We start from the raw sequence: 20,163 nt of genomic DNA on the forward strand, positions 1-20,163 counted from the left end.
AAAATATACGTCAAGTTTCAACCCAGCTATTCCTCACCCGCCACCAGGGCCGGTATTTTGTAGCGATGCCTTTAAAGTAATAATGCCTTTTCGCGCTTATCGCGCTTTGTTAGTGGTCAGAGCGACGGTCTGCTCGCGTTATCAACGGGATCAGCCAGCCGTGAGCGGTGGATGATAAGACTAGTGTAAAATAAGTCATAAGGCATCGCTACAAAATCGCGGCCCAGCCCAATTCACAGCAAGATGGCTTATTGCTCCCATGAGCAAACACAAAAATGTGATGACCCCTAGAAATGGTGCATGCCTTTACTGAGGAAAGTTTATTCTGCTTTGTGTCGATAATGATACACAAGCGAAGACTAGTTTTGGATGAATGACAGCTAGCTTCAACATCCAACCATGCCTAGCACACTGCACTTCCTTATGAATGCCCACATTCAAGCCACACTCTACAGCTCCCACACTCAGCTAAACTCCCCCTAAGACTTGGCCGGCTTGGAAAACATACTTGGAGCATAACTGGCTGCAAGTACAAACACGTGGTAGCACCAAAAGACTATATCATGATAAAGGTATGCAATGCTGGGCCGGTATTTTGTAGCAATGTGTTATGCTTTATTCTATACTAGTCTTATCATCCACCGCTCACGGCCGGCTGATCCCGTTGATAACGTGAGCGGACCATTGCTCCGACCACTGACCAAGCGCGAAAAGCATTAGCATCCAGAAAGGCATAGCTACAAAATACCGGCCCTGGCTGCAGCAGCGCCATCCCGCAGCCAGAAGGCTGCACTTCCCGACTGTAGCTAATCAGCCACTGCATTCCCCCCCTTCAATGCTGCATTCTAGAGCAGGATGGCATGGAAGGTACCTCCAGATCCTGCTCATTTGCTCTATATTGGCAGGTGTTCTTCACCTGGTGCGTATGGTGCCGCATTTTCAGGCGAGACTTCAAGGAACATTCCCCAGAAAAAATAAATTACAATGAAACCCCACCCAACGTATCTGTAATGCTTTTAGCGTAGAGGGCGCTACGCGTCATGTGTTCTATATATATGGTGTTGCCGAATAAAGGTGTGCATTCATTCGGTCAACTAGGCTCCGAGTCACTTGGGTAGACGCGGGTAGCGTCTGTCAGCACCCTTCATCATACATGGTGTCAGAAGTGGCCGCCGTTTGCTCTCGCTAATGGCGAACAAGCCGGACGCTACGTTTGCCGAAGTACCAGGACTCCAACAGCCATCGAGCTTCGACTTCGCCGACCCAAGTACATTGTCCACCTGGATTGAGCAGTTCGAGGACTATACCTACGCTACAGGATTGCACCAAGCTACCATCGAGGTTCAGGTACGAATGCTTCTGTACTGCATGGGTGTTCAAGCTCAACGCGTGCTGGCCTCTTTCAACTTGTCGGCCGAAGAAGTTCAGTCATACAGCGTTGTTAAAAGCAAGTTCACCTCGCATTTCGTGCACCCGCTAAACCAAGTTCACGAGAGTTATCGTTTTTACAAGTGGACGCAGCAAGGAGACGAAAGCGTCGATGCTTTTTATTCCGCGTTGCGAAACATGGTTAAAAGATGCAACTACAGCTCAGCATCTATCGAGGACAGGCTCGTTCGAGACTGATTTATCGTCGGTTTGTGGGACAGCAGGTTACTAGAACAACTCTGCCGCACTTCCGACCTGACGCTTGAGAAAGAGCTCCTGTATGCACGGCTGCACGAAGATGCCGATCGAGAAAAATGTGAACGAGAAAGCCAGTTATCTGGGCCAGTCGCCGTTGATGCAGCGAAACGCAGGCCAGTGACAGCGAGAAGGCAGTCGCGTAATCAAGCGTAGGGGGGTCACGAGAAACGCTCCTCGCTGGCGCGCACAGATCGTGTCACTTCTGTGGACGAGAAGCGCATGAGTGGAAATTTTGTCCTGCTAACAAAGCTGTTTGCAAGTTTTGCAAAAAGAAAGGACACTTCGAAGCAGTTTTTTTAGCTAAACAACGCTCGCAAAGCCGACAGTCACATGCCATCGAGATGAATGCTGTCAAGACCAGTGAGGCAAATGCTAAGTTTGTTTGGGTCCACGTGAATGGAGTCCCACTCAAGTTCAAGGTTGACTCAGGAGCAGAAGTTACCGTTGTTCCATGCACTTTTTCGGGAGTACCGTCGCAACTCGAAAAACCGGAAGGTCATCTCACCGGTCCAGGAAATTATCCTTTGAAAGTAACAGGTCAATTCACAGCTACTTTGGAGTGGAAGAGCCGCACCTGCATACAGTCAGTCTACGTCATGCCTTCGCAGTCTACACCTCTACTAGGCTACCCTGTTATCCTCGCATTGGGAGTCGTGAAGTTCATCGACGCCGCACAGCGACCTGAAAAGCAAGCCAGCTCTGCAAGCGACGAAACCCCTGGCCAGGACATCTACGAAGGGCTTGGTGCCGTAGGGGAGGAGGACGCTATTTGACTCGAGCCAAATGCCAGGCCATTTGCTCTCAGTGTACCTCGCAGAATTCCCATTCCTCTGTACAACCAGGTAAAGCAGGAGCTGGACCAGATGGAAAAACAAGGTGTCGTCAGGCGCATTACGAACCCGACGCCATGGTGTGCCGGTCTGGTTGCAGTACCGAAGGCATCAGGTGGCATCCGAACATGTGTGGACTTAACAAAGCTCAACAAAGAAGTTCTTCGTGAAAGGCACGTGCTTCCAACGGTCGAATGGGTGCTCGGGCAACTGGGCGACGCCAAAGTGTTCTCGAAGCTGGACGCGACAGCAGAATTTCACCAAGTGCGATTGTCCCAAGAATGCCAAGAGTATACAACATTCATTATGCCATTTGGATGCTACTGCTACTGTCGTCTACCTTTTGGCCTGACTTCAGCACCGGAGTATTTTCAGAGAGAAATGGCTCGAGTTCTGGAGGGGCAACCGAACGTCATCAACATGATAGACATCCTGGTTTTTAGCAAATACCGAGAAGAGTACGACAAGCGACTTGTGGAGGTTCTTGAATGTCTAAGGAGAGCCGGAGTTGAGTACTCAACAAGTCAAAATGCTGCTTCGGTCAAGACAAAGTAGAGTTTCTGGGTGTGGTTATCGAAGCCAACGGTATCTCGCGAAGTTACAGCAAGCTCGAAGCACTGCGCAACTTGGAACCACCCAATGACGTTGCTGGGGTAAGGCGATTCCTTGGCATGGCTAATCGTATTGGTCGCTTCCTGCCCAACCTTTCGCAGGCAACCGCCCCTACTCGCACTTTGCTAGGCGAGCAAAATGCATGGCAATGGGGACCGCTTCAAGAGACTGCTTTTAATCGAGTAAAGGCAATGCTCACCTCAGACCTGTGCGTTGCAAAGTACCATCCCAGTCGTAACACTATTGTCTCATGCGACGCGAGCTCATTTGTATTGGGAACCGTTCTTCTGCAGGAACAACCATCGGGCGAGCGACGCACGGTAGCGTTTGCATCTAGGTCGCTTACTGAAGTGGAACAGCGCTACAGCCCAAACAGAGAAAGAGGCGCTGGCGGTAGCATGGGCAGTATACCATTTTGACTAAAACGTGCGTGGCTTAAATTTCACGGTAGAAACCGATCACCAGCCGCTGGTAACACTACTTGGTAACGCTGACTTGGACACGATGCCCCCACGTATTCAAAGGTTTCGCATCAAACTTATGCGCTACCAATTTAGCGTGGTCTACGTTCCTGGCAAGCAGCTAGCCACTGCCGATACTCTTTCAAGGGCTCCAGATGAGAAGCCGTCGATCAGTCCGGTGGATGTGGTAGAGGAGTTTGTGGAATTTCAAGTTGCTACGGTCACAGACACGAAGCTGGTGACTGTAGATGATGTTCGTAGGCACCAAGAACTGGATTGGGAATGCAACCAGCTCGTCAAATACTGCACTAAGGGCTGGCCTCATCGAGACAGGCTTCCGGAGCACATCAAGAAGTACTGGAGCCATCGAGGAGATCTCTCTTTGTGAAACGGCGTCTTGCTAAAAGGTAATCGCTTTGTCATCCCGGCTTCGCTGCAAAAGGATACACTCGAACTTATCCAGGAAGGCCACCAGGGAATTAACCGATGCCGCTTAAGGGCCCAGGATTCCGTGTGGTGATACGGACTTTCGCAGCAAATACGGGACAGAGTCACTCGCTGCAGACAGTGTGCAGTCACACGAGCGTAAAGAAGTGAGCCATTGGTGGTAACGAAGACTCCGGTGCAAACGTGGCAAGAAGTAGGAATGGACTTGTTTAGTTACAAAAGACACAACTACCTACTAGTAGTTGATTATTGTTCTCGCTATCCTGAAGTCATCTACATGCGAAGCACGAACTCTGAGGCGGTCATCAATGCAGTCAAAAGCATTTTTGCTCGTTTTGGCATTCCTGCAGTAGTACAAAGCGATAATAGACCGCAGTTTGCTTCACATGCCTTTGCAGCTTTTGCGCTATGGCTTCCAACACATCACCTCAATCCAAACTACCCGCAGTCAAATGGGGAAGTGGAAAGGATGGTGCGTACAATCAAAGAATTGTTTGCGAAAGCAGACGATCCTTTTCTGGCTCTTCTGTCGTACAGAGACCCTGCAGGCATCACAGGGTTCAGCCCAGCGCAGCTTCTGTTGGGTCGCAGCCTGCGAACCAGGCTTCCCAAGACAGTGGACCGCCTGGAACCGAAGTGGCCGGCGCCAGACGATTTCAAGTGCCAAGACGAAGAGGTGAGAAGGCAGCAGAAGAAAGAATTCGATCGCCGTCATGGCGCGACAGTCCTTCCTCTGCTGCAGCCAGGAGATATGGTGTGGGTTTGAGACATCAAGGATATGGCGTGTGTTCTTAGCCCAGCCTCCAAGCGCCGCTCGTACGTCGTGAAAACACCCAACGCGGTGCTTGTGCGTAATAGGATACATCTAGTGCCCTATTCAGACCCAACAATGAGCCAGCTCAGAGTGAAAACCGCGAGGAGCACGAAGCGCCGACGACGGTAACAGCGACACCACAAGTCTCCAATGATCGTGGCGTGAGAGTCACCAGGTTTGGGCGTCGAGTCAAGACTCCGAGAAGACTTGACTTGTGAAGTGTTTGGTGTTTCTTGTGTACATATCTCGGGGGAGAGATGTAGAGAGCGCTACGCATCATGTGTTCTATATATATGGTGTTGCCGAATAAACGTGTGCACTCCTTCGGTCAACTAGGCTCCGAGTCACTTGGGTAGACGCGGGTAGCATGTGTCAGCACCCTTCATCGTACATTTAGTGCCTACTTTTCGTCCCACAATAACTTAATGGGTAAAGACTTTGATGCAATGTACAATCCCCGTGCAAATGCTTATTTTTATCTTTAGCCTATGGACGAGCTTGAGGTGGCTTCAATTATTTCAAGTTTGCGAAACACAGCCCTCTGGAATTGACAATATTTCGATGCACGTCGTTAAACTTGTAACAGATATTGTGCGACCAGTTCTCGTGCATATTGTCTATACTATATTTGTCATGGGTCCGTTTCCAGCACGGATAAAAACTGCCAAAGTGTTGTCACTTTACAAGTAAAAGGACAAGCTCAGGATAAAAATCCACCATCCAATTTCAGTGCTACCATTCTTCAGCAAAATACTTGAAAAGATATTCACGAGCCACCTTAATGACTATTTGGACAAGCAGAATAGTCTTTCTCGTCAACAATTCGGTTTTAGAAAAGGCCTTTCCACACAAACTGCAGTCTCAACATTTACAGGCTTAATTAGAAAATCAATAGACAGTGGTTACCTAGTGGCGGGATTGTTCATAAACCTTGCGAAAGATTTTGATTTTCGAAACCATTTTATATTGAAAGATGAATTGCTTCCCTACAGAATTAACGGAATACCTTTGACATTAATTTGCAGTTACTTAAAAGACTGGCAACAGATTGTTCAACTAGGAGATTTTCAGTCCAACAGCACCCTTATTAACCTCGACATTCCCCAGGGGTCCATACTTGGGCCTTTATTTTATTTTTTTACTCCATATAAATGACTTGCCGTCACAGCTTGCATGTGCTAACCCCTCCCCTGTAATCTATGCAGACGACAATAACCTTTTACTAGCTGATCATGAGGAATGCAACCTATAAGTTTAACTCTGAATTAGAAATTTTGCACCATTGGTACACATTGAATGTGCCCTTCACCTTAACCCAACGAGGACCGTATCCCATTTCCTTCCGAAAAAAAAGGAAGACGACTATTCATTGAGATGTCATTTACAATAACCATCCCATAAAACAATCTAGTGAGACAAAACTTGGTGTTATTATCGATAACCATTTAATATTCCACCTTCACATGCACTCTGTAGTGCTGTCAAAATGTCAAAACAACTTCCCTCCTGACACACTTATCAACCTTTACAACGCATTTGTTCACTCTCACATTAACTACTGCACAGCGATCTGGGGTTGCACATACCAAACTCTCACTGGTGTTTACACTTCAAGAAAGAGGTTTTCACATTATAGCAGCCCACAATAAGCATATTAAGAGTGAATACTTATTTAAAACCCTGAACATCAACATTTACGATTTGACAACATTCAACATCGCCTCCCTCATGCATCAAATAGTTAACAAAAAACTCGCCTTGACAACACTCAATTCGTCCCTCACTTAGCACTGTCGGGAGCACTGTAGTTTTTTATTGCCTAGGGTAAATACTAATTATGGTCACTCTACATTGCAGTTTACAGGCACCTCAGTTTGGAATAGGCTTGACCATAACCATACCACTCCAAGAATATTACATAGATTTCTTACAAAAATTAAAGCAACATTTATTGACAATGCATAGCACTGTGCATGCATGCACACATCCTCACATTTTCTTTTCCTCTGTAGATGCTTATGATGATGTAAAAAGAAAATTGTTAGTAAATTTATAATGTGCGTAAAATTATCTCTAAAACTGTACTTTCTTGTTTTACTTACTTCGGCTGCTTTTGTTTTATGTGATTACACAGTATAAAATAGCAACTGCCATAAGTTTGTTTTCTTAATATCAATCGGTAGGGACCCTTTAACAAGTTTGTTGGGTCCCAAATAATGTGTACTTCGTATAACTTATTCACGTTAAATAAATTTTCAAACCTACTTTACCTGCACGCTTTCCGGCACATCTTGTTGCTAGTGCTCGTTTTTCTTTTTTTCTTTTTTTTTTTTTTTTTGGCAGAGCCATGTTTAAAAATTACGGTGAGCTCGGCAACAGCAGAGCCTGTAACAAAACTTCTTTTGCTGCTGAACGGAGATCGAGACACTAAGCACACAATGCTCACGTGAACTGCTCGGCCACGAAGGATCCCACGGGTGGGCGGTCGACTGTGTACGGTGTGCCGCGTTCGAAAACACGGCGCGTCTGGACCGAACCAGGTCATTGTCAAGAACGTGCAGCCCGGGAAAGCTGTTCTTTTTGCCACCGTCGTCTAGACTGGACTTCCCCTTACTTTTGCTTGTGCTGGCGAGCAGCGCTTATTACCCCGTAGCCTTCCAAAACGGGTCAACAGACGAGCGCGCATACCAGCAGCAGCCGTCTGTGCAGCGAACGACGGCCTTGGGCAGGAAACTGGTGCAGCACACGACGGCCGGGCTATTATCATCAAATTCGGGGCTGCAGCATCCGAGTGCAGGAAGGACTGAGAATAAACCGCAGTCTTGCCTCTCTTTCATGTTGGCACGAAAAGCCCCCGAACGGAGTAGCCGGCAGCACAGACCAGAAAGGGCGGCGTTCGACTGTGCCCCAGTGGCAAATTTGATAGCAATTACTCCACCTTGCGCAGTTAATTTGGTTCATATGAAAGCATACCAGCCGCCGCCGAGAGCTTGCTGCTTTTAAAAACAATGAAAAAAAAAAGAAAATGTCCCATACGATTTCTCCACACATCTGTTACACCACGTTTTTTTAAGTATCTATGCAATTTTAAACAGAAAAATACCCTCCAGACAAGCTTGTTTCGTAAACCATCAACCCTCACGGCCCGCCACAAGCTCCGGCACCGCGGTTGCGACAAAATTCAACCCCATCAACGAAACGCGACATCTTGAAACTTCTTGACATGGCGTTTGAGCCGAAGTCAACGACAGCCGTGTGAAGAACAAGGCTCTAAGTGCTTCGCTGCAACTAGAAGTTGGGCACGAAAAAACGAAAACATTGGCACTTTACGTCATCGATAACAAGAATCCAAGCGAGGTCTCCGAAATCTAGGCGTGCGTTTATTCAAGTTACATCCAAAGCTGTCAGGAAAAGTGAACCCGTCCAGCCTTACGATGATACGATGAGTCACTCGTGAACAAACAAAAATTAAGAGAAAAGGAGAGAGAAACATGTGCACCGACATCAGTAATCAGGCGCGTTTTCTCGTTTTTGCACGACTTGCCGAATTGGCTGGAGAGAAACGAATTTTTGAAGGAGCATCACTCATGCTAATCAGCCAACGAGCATCAGATATGCCGGGGTCAGCGCTGCATAGCTACGCAAGATATCGGAAAGTCGGAGACCCGTCAGCCAGCCGACATTGTCGATGACGGCCCAACGCGTCATCTGCGAAGGGCGCGTATAAAGGACTGTGCTATGAGCGCCGGCGTAGAGAAGGCGTAGTACACTCAGCCAGGAAGACTGCGCAGGGGTGACACTGGTCGTCCCCATGAAGGACTATTATGCTGAAATCTGTTAAACGGAGGCGATTCAAACATGGTCAAGGCGGACGTTGTCACAACGAAAGCGTCATGCAGCAGGCGGGGCAAACACCGCGCACCACTGACTACGAAACGCGTCGCTTACCTGGATGTCTCGCGGAATCCATCCTTCTTCGGGCTCGGGAGCCTGGACTCCTGATTGCGCGACAGCCGAGCAACGTGCGCGGCCGGAGCCGAAACCACACACACTTAGGCTTAGGCACACGTCAGTGATGTTGCCGTACGATCACCGATGCGAATCCCGATTACTACAGGGAGCTGCGGACAGCGTTGAACTCAGAGCCATCCTGCGCTGCGGCCGCCTAGCCGCCGCAGGCACTCCGACGGCGCACAACACACACACACACACACACACACACACACTGGCGCGGAATTTTTTTTTTTTCTTCTTCTTCTTCTCCTTCTTCACCTTATCCGATGGTGCACCAGTGCTGTCGAGTACGCGCTAGCTACCTCAGTTGGCAAGGTCCCGCGACTCTCAGACGGTCGGGATGGCGACCCCAGGCGAAGACGTCGGCACCTCGACTACCAACATCGTCAATGGCCGCCGACGCTTCCCGCAGTTTCACCCGTTTCACAGCACGGCCAAATCAGTTGCGTAGTTTATGGACTACGTTCTGCAGCGGAACGCGACCCAAGAGAAGGGAACGAAGGCTGCCGAAGGTACTGCTGCGCGACTGATGGACAGATGGATGGATGAGGCTGAACCACAGAATACCCATACAAACTTGCTGAACCCTTTAAATCGGGCGGTGGCATACGCCACCTAGCCGTGACTATTAACATATTTTGTACTTTGTGGTGGGTGAAATTTTACCCCTGCCTTGATTTTAGCCACCAATCAGATAACCTCCGTTTGGTTATTTCTACCCGCTTAAAGTCTATTTTGCCTCTACTGTCCCGAAACCTCAATGTTTTGAAAAAAATCAGCCCCGTTAGCCCCGATGCTTTGCGGTGGCTTTGCGCGTGCGCACTGATCTGTACTAGTGGAGATCAGTGCGCGTGCGTCTCTCTCACGTGACCTGATCGTAGTCCATAGCCTCCTAATATATGCCTGCCGGGTGAGCGCGAAAAGGCCGCCGTCTATGACGGCGCCACCTACGTAGGGAAAAAGTCAGCATATTGAAGGGAGCGGCAAACCTCGTCACGGAGATGTCACAACTGCCGCATGATAGCAGTAAAGGACGACGAAAGTTGTTCACATTCTTGCCATAATAAAGGTTAGAATGGGCGGTTGCGGTGGCAGCAGACGATTTCTTTTTTGGAAGCCGCAGAAACGTCGCTGTGAATGTTTCACTGCTTTATCTAAGTTTTTCCTTGCAGCCATATCATAGAATAAAGAGGCCATATGGTCGAAAATGCGAAGTTTACTTTCAAAAAGCGCAGACCCATACGTAAGTGGCGCCCCCATCACAAGTTTTGACAACGACCGCTTTACATTTCTATATTATTACAACACTAAAATATATATGTATTTACACAATTTTTATTTACTTTTACGTATTTTTGTCACCTATGAGCACCAAAAACGTAAAAAGCTCGCACGCGACAACCCTACGTAAGTGGCGCCACAGCCATAGTTCCGACTACGGCCGCTATCAATGGGATCGCCGATAATCCGGCTAGGTTCTAGCCACCCTAATCCGGCAGGCAGGAGCACGGCCGGACTCGACTCCACCCTCCGCGCTCCCTTACGGCCTTTGCAATGATGGATGCTGCCGCCTGTCGCCGCAACTCTGTGGTGGCGCTGTTAGCTCACCGTTGCCGCCTCCGCAAAGCGCGTTCACAGATGCGCTCCGGCACCAGCCACATCTGTGCAATTCCGGCTGTCAGACGCAAGTTATCTCGAATTTTAAAGCCTAATCTGTATTCAGTAATCAGTAATTTATAATCAGTAGTCAACACCATAGCCTCATACGATGTGAATAAACGGCTTACAGCCTCTGTTTGAAGCCGCACGCCTGTAGCAGACGACGCTCGAAAGATTAAAGGGGAAGGTTAAGCCAGCATCCACAAATATTGAATACAAATGTCGTTACTTAGGAAAAATGATTATCTCAGTACATGCACTTCAATTTATAAGAGAGGTGCAAATACTGCGAGGCTGCAACAAAGGTAAAAATTTTACAGGTACAAACTATTTATTTGCTGATCTATACAGTGCACTCTTGTACATTTTGGTGCCAACAACCTTCACATCACGTACAATAAAGCCTAAAATATTTTCTGGGTGGCTTATGCACATAAGCAACTGGCTTTTCATTTTTTTCGTTAATCTTTGTGTGATTTACCAAAAGTAGTCGGACAAATTTGTCAGCAATCACACCAGCTGTGCGCCTGGCGTGACAATTGCCAACATCTGGGCAGTTCAAGATGCGTTATTGTTCATGGTAGAGTGCAAGGAGAAGTTGCAGCACTTCATGCACTTTTATTCGCGGAAAGTGCTTCGCAGCCGTTTCAAAGAAAGCCGCAATGTTGTCCAAAAGTGCCAAAAACATGCGATTTTGGTGAAGCGTACACTTCGCCGGCAGTGTCGACAGGTCAGATTGTTGAGCGTGATCATAACCTTTTGACGAAAGGAAGCGCCAAATCTAACACTCTCTGACAACTTCTTCTGAATAACAAGGTCGTTTACTGCCATAGACTTGTATCTGGTGACGGAGAAAAACAGCCTTTGTCTCACGTTTCTGGGAATCGCCAACGATCTTTTTGACGGCAATATAGTGTTTGTCGTCGTTGTCCTCTTTCATCTTTTCTTTCTCTATAGAGAACTTTCTCAGTAGCCCCCCGCCCTTCGAGCGCTGGTAGACAACTTGAGCCCGAAGCCTTTTCATCATGACCAGATAGTGACTAGCTAGGTAAGCGTGGTTACTGGTGGTTTGTGTTGAAGCACTTTGTGTCTCCTCGGTTACCTCCTACCTGGCACCAAAATATTAATGAGCAGGCAACAGCGACTCTGCTTTTCGCTTTGATGAATTCCCAGGAGCTGGGGGGTCACGACACGCAGGGTCCTTAAGCGGTCTCTTTGCAGCTGGTCACAGGATATCGGGACGCATGGCTAGGTGGCGTATGCCACCGCCCGATTTAAAGGGTTCAGCCTCATCCATCCATCCATCCAGCGTATGTGTCACGCGTGCGTCTAAATGTCGTACAAAAATCCCTCACGTGACTCGATCCTAGGCACCTAGGGACACGATCATTTAGGGACTTTTGAGAAGGCGCGATGGTGGCGCCAAGCGACGACGGCATCATGGAGGAAGGTGGACGGCTTGCGACGGCGTGTTCGTTCTCGGCGTGATCGTTCTCTGGGCCCGCGCCGACCGCGCGTTGTTCAACATTGCGTGTGCGATTGTGCTTGCGTTGCTTGTGTATTGGTTGTAGGTTCTGTCTTACTTGGCGGAAAACCGTGAGTAGTGCTTGTGTGGCAGTGCGGCTTTGGCCTCGGTGAGCTCTGGCAATACAGAATCTGCATTGTGTGATCCGTGTTCCTTGACAATGCGGCGGTGGTGACGATTGAAATGTCGAAGTGGCGTAGCGCCTCGACAGCACAGTTCAGCGAACCGCGATGTGGCGTCGCCGTGTCCGCCTTTGCTTAACGAACGTCGAGGGATGTGCTGCTCTCTACAAGTCACAAAAATGTGACTGTGTCGACCGCCCACGGTTCAGCGCTGAATGTGTGGTTTGAGTACTGCGCTTGAAACGAGTGTATCAGCTGTGGGTAGGAGAACGCCATGAGGCCTCATTTTGTGCTCTGTGCTTGAAACGAGTGGTGCAGCTGTGGTGGCAGAACGCCATGAAATCCGTGCTGTGCAGACGCTCGAAATATCCAATTCGCGTCGGCGTCTTGGCAACGGCCAGTTCGCGAACTGGCGCCCTGGAGCGGCGCCTCTGTGCCCGCCCTGTTCGGTAGCGTCGACGCATTTACGTAGCCAGGCGTCCTTGCTTGACAGACGCCGATGGCGATGGTGCTGCGATATGCTGCTGGCCAGCCTTGCAGTTTTAATATGAAGCATATCTACATGCCTAGCATGTGTTATAAGACAATGTCTACCGTGAGAAGATTGTCAGGAGTGCCCCAGTACTGCTCCCAATCTGGCATTCCATGCTTTGCATGCCCTTAGTAATCATGATGACCCATTTTCTTCAAAGTGAGCTGCTATTCTGTTTGCAAAATGTGGAGGCTAGCTAAGCTGGTCTGTTCTTTGTGTCTTCTCAATTTGATGACAAATTATTGGCAATGTTCTTTTAATGTGCTTTTAAAAGATGTTAAGTCTACCAAAAAACTGCACCATTGGCAGTGTTCTTTGGTGGTGACAGAAAAGAAACTGCAGATGACTAAGTTGGTCATGCCCGCATTTTTGGAAAATTTAAGAGCAATATCGGCACCAACAACCGTACAACTGTGATTGAGCCATGGATGGCCACACGCTTTCTGCACAAATTGTGGGCCCTTACGCAACATCAATGAAGAGTCAACAGGCCAAGGTACTGTGTTCCCTTCGACCTAGGCAGTCTACAGTTCATTGTCGTCGCAACAGATGATCGCCCGCAAGTTCACAACCTGTGCCTTCTGCTGCTACTACAGTCAACTCGTCACCCGTGCACAACACTTATAGTTGCCCCAGTAGTAGTGTCGCTGCTTCTAAATATTGAGTAACCACACATTGTAGGCTACAAGGGCATTGTTGCACTGCATCTCATCTCCATGTGTGTTGTGTTGCTGTTTGCATACATGACCTTGTTTGATAAGTGCTCTGAATTTTTTTCACTACTGCAATGTCTCGACTGCACTGTGGCAGTGTTGTATATACTATCGATTAACCTCCATATACACAAGTGCTTTGATCATCAATCTTCAAAAATGCAACCTTCATGCTGCTCCTTCCTTCACAAGAAAGCTTGCATATCAAACATTATTCTTGCCCCAACTAGAATTGGCAGGTTCAATTAGGTCACTTCTCCAGGCATATCTAATCCGCATTCTTGAGTACAGCCAAAACTGTGCTGCACGTTTAATTGCCAGGGATTACAACCAATATTTGAGCGTATCTAACATTACGTTGTCATTGTCACTACCATCCTTTGAAGTGTAGTGTCGCTTTGTCTGCTACATAAAATCATTCATAGTGAGCAGTCGTCCACCTTCCTTCTTGTTTGTCCATCCCACACATCTAGGTGCTTGCACAATCGCCTTAGCGTCCAGCACATTTTTGGTCGAACTGATGCCTTTAACTTGTCTGCTTTGCCATGTGCCATTAGGCATTGGAATGGTCTTCTCGATAACATTGCTCACATTAACAATACTGTAACCTTCAGACAAAAAAATAAGTATGTTTGGGTAGTGTTCAAGTGGTTTCTACTTCTGGTGTATGTAACTTTTTTTATGTAATTATGCAATCGTACTATTCGCTGTATATCTCAGCTCTCTAATGGTAAAATTTTGCTTCAAGATTTTATAATTTGTTCTTTTCAAGTTACTGTATTGATCTTGTGTCGCTGTTTATATTTCTAACGTATAACTTTTTGGCTCCTTTGTTATGCGATGCCCTCCCCCCTCTACGCAATACTCCTTCTGGAGCCTGTGACGAATACATAAACCAGATGGCACTACTGTTTCTTGTGAAATTAAAATTGGGTACATTGTTGTGGTTTTACCAATAAAAGCTCTAAATTGTGAATTGTTCTCCTGCAATGCTGGCAATGCATACATAACAGGCCAGTTGTGTATATTGCCTAGAATCAGCATTCTTAACCCCTGAAAAGTGTGGAATATCCTATCTTCCTGTCTGTCTGGGTCTTTATCCATTTTTCCGTAAACTTGGGTCACTGGGTAATCCATGGTAAAATGGGTAAAGCACTGGGGCTGCTGTGCTGAGGACACTCAGTTTGAAACAAAAATAGGTCACGAGGTATGAGCCGCTCATCAATGACAAAAAAAAATTCTTAGGTGCTGGGCAAATTCGAATCGAATGTCAAGCACTGACTTAGCGGCAGCCCTGCTAACAGGAGTAACTTGTCCAGAGGGAATAGTGAAAGAGGATCCCGGCACTTACATGACTGAACTGTGGTGGCAATACAATGTCTCTACATTGTTTCAATGCCATCGTATTAGCATCGGCATCATCGTGAAATGGGTTGTGCCAGAATTTTTTTTCTTTCTAAATTTATTCCCCTGTACCTATGTGCCACAGCTGAGCTCCTGTCTCAAGATTAGTCGATTTCACCTGAAGTAATGTATATATAGCCTTAGCTATAATTTCTAATGAGCATGACTGATTCTCACCAAGAATACCAGTTGCTTCAATTCCTTTACAATTTGCACCTGCATAATAAAATATGTTATCGTGAATCTGAGAAGTCTGCCACAACTGAGGATCAAACATGTTTTTAGTTTCAAGCAAAGCATGCCAGTCAATTTCATGAAAGTGGCATTACAGAATTTGCAGGCATTCAATTGCACAATGCATGTTTATAGGCAATTTTATGTTCAGTTCATGGCAGTTGCGATCTTGGGCTGTCGTAATCTGAATTTTGTGCATAGTGACGCCAAGTTCAATGAATCATGGAACGTTAAAAACACCTGTGCACTGACTCTAGGTTGTTACAGCCAGAAAAATGGGCATGTGAGCAGCCATGGTGAGGGCGCCCCAAAGCTCCAGTAAATAGGGCACCTGCGAGAAGCTCAATCAGCACATACCTGTGATGCTTTGTTTCCGAAGCACCAACTAATGCCAGCAACCTCATCACATTATCATGGCAATCTCTTAAATGTTGTCCCAATTTTATTCGGTCGTTTTGACAAGATTGCCAAGCTGATTGAACATGAATTGCACTGAATCCTTCTATATAATCTCAACTCTTTCCTTGATCGGCATCAGCATATCAAGCTTTGACAACTTGAAGCATCACTTACATATTCTTCAGGATAGGTAGGTTATCTTTCTGTTTACTTGGATTGTTACACATTTTTGATGGCAAGCGCCATAAACACTTCCAGATTTTGCGAGAACTTTCATTTTTCAACTTCTATTTCATCAGTGACTCCACCACACCTACTGGTGTGATAGTTTTCTTTACATACACGGAGCATGTTATACTTTCACAAGCATCGTCATCCAAATGTGGTTCACGCTCAAGGCATTCACCAGACATGGTAAAGCAACATATGGCAGCAGTTGCAGCAAATAGAGCAATGCAACAGTGAGAAAAGCAACGAACCTGCGATTGTACAGCAAAATCCCATTTTTGCAGCTGCTCTGACGCTACTGCTGTAGTATAATATGTAGAAAACAGACGGCCTAAGCTAATGATCAAAGAACCGCTCAGTGACAACAGAAATTCAGACGTGATCAAACCGCTCGTGATTCACTGATCCAGACGTGATGCTGCAGCAACTGTGGAATTCCTTTCACATGTTTTCACAGTACACCCATGTGCACAAGAAATCTAACACTATAGGGTATACCATTTGGGCAGCTGCTTTGGTGCTGCTACCACTGCCAAAGTCCTGCACCCCTCAGTCAGTCAATGGGCACTGAAAGTACTGGATTTGCATGTAAGTAACACGACCACAAATATGATGTAACGAGGGGCTTTTGGTTTCTCCTAAAGACAAATTTATTGTGATTATATGTGTCACGAACCTGAATATATTGCGAGGCGTGTCCTGAGGCTGGAAATTTCAAGGAAAAAGGGCATATTCATGCCAATACGGTAATATCTGTGAAAGTGAGCCATCAGGTATACGGTGTGTCCTTCTACATTGAGCTTATTCCAATGAGAAAATTCAGTGTGGCACCTGACACAGCCACCAACTCCACACCCCCTCGCCACACATTCCTGCTGAGCCCCAACCCACACGATGGACACCATGTCTCATGTGAGCAGTGAGTGAGAATCCTAACATACAGCTTGTTTGAAAGCAGAAACAAACATGAGGGTTCTGCAAGCACCACATTCTTGAGTTGAGGCTATATTCACAGCATAGCTGCAGTGCACGCTTACTTGCTTAAAACATGCTTGCTGTAGAGACTACCATCATAACAAACTTGCACGGCATTGTTGACATTGTAGCATTGCCTCAGCGGGTCAAGATACGATTTGTTGCCCTTCTTGCACAAAAGCACGCGTCGCAATTGTGCGAAATTAGGGCACCACAGCTGCAGCACTCGTTTCAAGCACAGTACTCAAACCACACATTCAGCGCTGAACCGTGGGCGGTAGACGCTGTCCCATTTTTGCATGGAGGAAGGGAAAAAACTACCTCCATACATTTTTGTGACTTGTAGAGAGCAGAACATCCCTCGACGTCCGTTAAGCAGAGGCGGTTCGCTGAACTGTGCTGTCGAGGCGCTACGCCACTTCGACATTTCAGTCGTCACCACCGCCGCATTGTCAAGGAACACGGATCACACAACGCATATTCTGTATTGCCAGAGCTCATCGAGGCCAAAGCCGCACTGCCACACAAGCACTACTCACGGCTTTCCGCCAAGTAACACAGAACCTACAACCAATACACAAGCAACGCAAGCACAACCACACACGCAATGTTGAACAACGCGCGGTCGGCGCGGGCCAGAGAACGATCACGCCGAGAACGAACACGCCGTCGCATGCCGTCGTCGCTTGGCACCACCATCGCGCCTTCTCAAAAGTCCCTAAATAACCGTGTCCCTAGGTGCCTAGGATCGAGTCACGTGAGGGATTTTTGTACGACATTTAGACGCACGCATGTGTCACCAGCGCCGGCCATTTCTATTTGCGCCCCCGTACAGCGCTCGACCGCTGGCGCCACGCTGCGCCACTCGCGCGTACCGCGTTTCTAGCCGCACGGCCGCCTGGATCGGCGCGCGCGGCGGGGTTGCTACGGCCGTCCCATTCGACGCGCGCCCCATTGAAAACATGTAATTGAGGAAGTTGCCCCGCGCGCCGTGAGGCGGCGCTGTGCTCCCACCCCTCAATCAAATATTTGGACTGCAGGAGGGGTGCAAACCAGGAAACAGCGGTTAAGAAAAAGGTTAAGGAAACAGAGAGGGGTCTGTGGAAAACAGGGATGCAGACGAAATCAGCACTGGGCACATACCGAACTTTCAAGCAAGAAATTGCCAAAGAAAATATCTACGATAATTCTAGGGGAAGCTCTTTGTTGTTTGAAGCCAGGACGGGAGTATTACGGACTAAGATGTACCGAGTCAAGTACCAAGGTATAGACACGTTGTGCTGTGCGTGTGGAGAAGAAGAGGAAACGGCTGAACACCTCATACTTTTCTGTAAGGGGCTTAACCCTACAGTGCAAGGCAACGGGGCTGATTTTTTCAAAGCATTGGGGTTTAGGGACAGTGAAGGCAAAATAGACTTTAAGCGGGTAGAAATAACCAAACAGAGGTTATCTGATTGGTGGATAAAATTAAGGCAGGGGTGAAATTTCACCCACCACAAAGTACAAGTTATGTTAATAGCCATGGCTAGGTGGCGTATGCCACCGCCCGATTTAAAGGGTTCAGCCTCATCCATCCATCCATCCATCCATCTGCTGACGGCGTCGCGGCCGTGGAGATGCTTGGAGAGATGCGCATTTGACATCGTGCACGTGGTGAAGATAGGTTGATTGACAGTTGCAAGAAACTGCACGAGAATCAAGGCACGTGGTGATAGATTCTTAGGCCGGCTTTACACAGCGAGGGTGTTTCTTTGTAGCATAATCATGCAGCTAACGCTTAGGCAGGGTGTTCACGCGACTTCGTGTCTCAAGGCGCATTGCATTGCATGCGCCTTGAGACGTATTCTGGCGAGTGAGTTGCCGCTGTGCCGAAGCGCTTCCCCTGACCACGCTCGTCATTCTTTTCTTGCGCTCGCTGTTCCCTTCAAAAAGAAACGTATTTCATCATCGTGGTCACTGTATGGCTACGTTCTCGGGTCGAGCGCTGTGTTCACATAAGTCTTCATATACAGAAATCATGCTGGTAACAATAATTTTGCAGTACATTTTCTCCAGCCTGATGTACCGGCCGAATTAACTATTCGGGGCCCTTGCATGCGCGTCGCATTTACATTGTGAAGTTCCCACGATACATCAGTGGTGCTGAAGCGGCTTTTCGTTCAAGCCTCGAACTACTATATGTTACTTGGAAATGTTGCTGCTGAAGGCCCTGTGTAACTAGCATATATGCTTTCATATGCATTTCACATTGTTGTACCACATTGAATTGAAGCAAGTGATTTGTTTTTATAATCTCGCCTGAAATTCTGCGTGTAATTTACTGTATTTTTCAAAAACATGCCGTACTGCTGCGTGTCGTGCTGCAAGTCGAGCACCAAGAAAAAGCTTGGTCTAAGTTTTCACGCATTTCCAGTGGAGGAAACTGGAGCAGTGGAGCTTTAATTTGTCCTCACTTAGAGAGCTGCCCTCTTTTTGCTTGCCAGGCAAACGAAAAGCATGCATCAGCGATTTCTTCATGTTTTGCAAGCAAATTTATAAAGCCCCTACTCTCAAATATTGGCGGAGTCGTTACGGACACAGCGGCTTACCGCAAAAAAACTAATGAGTAAGCCACTGAGCCGAAAAGTTCTCCGCGTTTGAAGGAGTACTGCGAGTGCACAAGCGCTGTGTGTTTGCTATCGTAAATAAATTGTAGGTATTGTGAATGTGTTATGCTGGTAATTTCGCAATGAATACAAACATGGCATTCAATTATTTACTGATGGCTCAGAAAGTTGCTGAAAAATGTCTGTCCGTGGCTGTCGACTCAGGTAAGCAGCTTGATACTTCGTGCAGGAAGACGCGCGATGAGTTCGCTTATTTAACACGCTTATTTAACACAATAAACAGCGCATTCGCATGTACAGATGCAAGACTGCCGCGACTTCAGCTCTCCATTTAAAAGCACCGAGTCATATCTCTTGCTTTCCAAGGCGTATTTTGACAGTCAATTGGTCAAGCTGGGGAAAATGCAAGTCATAAACAAAGTTTGCGGGCTGCGGATTCGCGCAAAAAAAAAAAAAAAAAAAAAAAAAAATCGTGGTTGCCTCGTCAGTCAGCTGGCATTCCTTCAAGCAGATAGAGCTCGAATACCTTCTCTCGCGTGCAGGCTTTCCATTGCCATGCTGCGCTCGAGGGCGCGGAAATAATTTTCCCGCAAAACTTTGGCTTACGAGTGTACGCGTTTCGGACAGCATCATCCTGACAGAGGCTGGACTGCAAAGAAGAAAAAAAATAGCGTCAAGTGACATCGGTGCTTTTGTGTGCCTTTTTGGTCGGCACAACTTCTCGCGGTTTCTTATAAAGCGATATTTTCATTATAGCGCGAATTATAGCGCAAATCGTCTCGCGCGCAGCCGTAGCAAGGGAGTTGAGGGGTGGGAGGCGCGCGCCGCGGTGCGGCGAAAGCAGCCGCCACGCCCCTTTCCGCAATTACACCCTCTCCGTCCGAATGGGACGGCCGGAGCAA

At 47.4% G+C, this 20,163-nt stretch overlaps 1 protein-coding gene across 18 annotated transcripts in view; it reads right to left on the reverse strand.

The window, feature by feature from the left end:
• LOC119466381 (serine/threonine-protein kinase WNK1-like) overlaps positions 1-9,361 on the reverse strand; it is a 420,835-nt gene extending 411,474 nt beyond the window's left edge. For 10 of the 18 annotated variants that reach the window (XM_049657241.1, XM_049657234.1, XM_049657230.1 and 7 more), the window contains exon 1: positions 8,799-9,360. The gene's annotated coding sequence lies outside the window, so the exon portion shown is untranslated. Of the gene's footprint in view, positions 1-8,798 lie in introns of all 18 variants that reach the window. The other 8 variants (XM_049657238.1, XM_049657247.1, XM_049657246.1 and 5 more) reach the window with 3 other exon arrangements.
• Between the last annotated feature and the right edge of the window lie 10,802 nt (positions 9,362-20,163).

Source organism: Dermacentor silvarum, chromosome 10 (assembly GCF_013339745.2).
Source record: "Dermacentor silvarum isolate Dsil-2018 chromosome 10, BIME_Dsil_1.4, whole genome shotgun sequence".
Lineage (NCBI taxonomy): Eukaryota > Metazoa > Arthropoda > Arachnida > Ixodida > Ixodidae > Dermacentor > Dermacentor silvarum.